Source organism: Cebus imitator, unplaced genomic scaffold (assembly GCF_001604975.1).
Source record: "Cebus imitator isolate Cc_AM_T3 unplaced genomic scaffold, Cebus_imitator-1.0 Scaffold39, whole genome shotgun sequence".
NCBI lineage: Eukaryota > Metazoa > Chordata > Mammalia > Primates > Cebidae > Cebus > Cebus imitator.
Window position 1 is genome coordinate 8,419,645 of NW_016107354.1, and position 2,627 is coordinate 8,422,271.

Genomic DNA, 2,627 nt, shown 5'->3' on the forward strand with positions numbered 1-2,627 from the left:
GTACTGGGAGGAAGCTGCTGCTGCTGGTTCCCGAACTGCCATGAATTGCAGGAGCCAGAAGACTACCACACCAAGTTGACAGCAAGGAGACGGCTAAGGAAGCACACAGGAACCGGGAAGTCTCTAGCGCCCTCTACTGACAAAGCTTCAGCATCACTCGCAAAGGAAAAATATTTAAAGGGCTCAGAACTGTTATTTACAGAGCAATCAAAAAGGATGAATTTGGAAGAGGCAATAAAGTCATACAAACAATGACATTTATTGCAGAATTTTTTGTAATGTTTAAGCCCTATAAGTAACTTGGGTGTTCTCAATAGGAGAAAGATGACTAAAACCATGGTATACTCATTCCATTGGCTATTGTGGCAGCTACTTAAAATATATGCTAGAGGCTGGGCGCGGTGGCTCACACCTGTAATCCCAGCACTTTGGGAGGCCGAGGTAGGCGGATCACGAGGTCAAGATATCGAGATCATCCTGGCCAACATGGTGAAACCATGTCTCTACTAAAAATACGAAAATTAGCTGGGCATGGTGACACATGCTTGCAATCCCAGCCACTTGGGAGGCTGAGGCAGGAGAATCAGTTGAACCTGGAAGGTGGAGGTTTCAGTGAGCCAAGATCACACCACTGCATTACAACTGGCTGACAGAGGGAGACTCCAACACTATATATGTGTTTGTGTGTGTGTGTGTGTGTGTGCATATATATATATATATGTATATATATATGTGTGTATATATATATATATATATATATATATACGTTAGAGCCATATCAAGTGCTCTAAAGGGGTTTCTATGAGCCTTGGAAAAATGAAAACAGCAAACTTCAGACGAAAGCATATGATTTTTTTTTTCAAGAGACAAGATCTCACTCTGTCACCCAGGCTGGAGTGCAGTGGCGAGATCATAGCTCACTATAACTTCAAATTCCTGAGGTCAAGCAATTCTCCTACCTCAGCCTCCTGAGTAGTTAGGACTACAGGTGTGTACTACCACACCTGGCCAATTTCTCTATTTAGTATAGAGATGTGATCTCACCGAGTTGCCCAGGTTGCTGGAACTCCTGGCCTCAAGCTATCCTCCTGCCTTGGCCTCCCAAGTGCTAGGATTGCAGGCATGAGCCACTGTGTCTGGCTGATTCTATTTTTGTAAAGTGAACAAGAGTTAAACCCTTATAGATATTTAGGTATGTTTGAGCATGATCGAATTAGCAAGGAGAAAGGGGATGAAGAGGAAAGAACAAGTGAGGTATGAAAAAAAGAAGTTCCTAGCAAAAATGCAAGGATAAAATAATGGAAAACTAGTATAAAAATGAATTAAAAATACTTGTTGCCAAGTATTCTTTATACAGCAAACATGTCGAGATAGCTTAAATGTTCAGCTATAGACAGTTTATTAAATTAACTGTGGTTTGCACATGTGATACTCTATAACCACTAAGAATAATGTTGTACATGAAACAGTGTTTAAGATTTGTATTAATAAGTAAAAAAATTAGGTGATAGGTGAAACACATGATGACAATGGAGATGGAGTCTCGCTCTGCTGCCCGGGCTGGAGTGCAATGATGTGATCTCAGCTCTCCGCAACCTCTGCCTCCCAGGTTCAAGAGATTCTCCTGTCTCAGCCTCCCGAATAGCTGGAATTATAGGTGTGCACCACCACACCTGGCTTATTTTTGTATTTTTAGTAGAGACAGGGTTTCACCATGTTGGCCAGGCTGGTCTCAAACCTCCTGACCTCAGGTTATCTGCCTGCCTCAGCCACTCAAAGTGTTGGGAGTACAGGCGTGAGCCACTGCACCTGGTCTATTTTTATGTGTATATATGTGTAGAAATTGCCCAGATGAATCCACTCCAAAATGATAACAGTAGTTATTTATAAGTGTAAGATTGTATTATTCCTTGCCATTTTTGTCTTTTAAGAAATCATTTAATTGGAGTATAACGAACATACTAGAAAATGAACAAATTGAAAGTGTACAGATGAATTTTTCACAAAGTCAATACACTTCAGTAGGCAGATCACAAAAGAGAGCATTAGCAATACCCACAGAAGCTTCTTTCTGGTCATTACCCGTACCCCAAGGGAAAGCACTGTATTGATTTCTAATAGCATAGATTTGTTTTGTCTAGTTTTGAATTTTATATAAATGGAATCAGACAGTATATGTCTTTTTTGACTTCTTTTGCTCAATATTATGTTTGTGAGGGTTATCTGCATTTCTTATGGTCTTTTTTTCTTTTCTTTTTTTTAGCTAGGCTAAGAACTTTATTAACCTTTGCTCCAAACTTGATTCCCAGGCTTCTTCGGTTTAATTAGCTGCAAAGAATGAATTGTGTGCAAGCAAAAACTGAAAAGAGCTGCAAAATATTAGAGATCTAGATTTTGTCAGATCCATAACAAAACTTTCTTTAAAAAGCAGTCATGGCCGGGCGCAGTGGCTCAAGCCTGTAATCCCAGCACTTTGGGAGGCCGAGGCGGGTGGATCACGAGGTCAAGAAATCGAGACCATCCTGGTCAACATGGTGAAACCCCGTCTCTACTAAAAATACAAAAAATTAGCTGGGCATGGTGGCATGTGCCTGTAATCCCAGCTACTCAGGAGGCTGAGGCAGGAG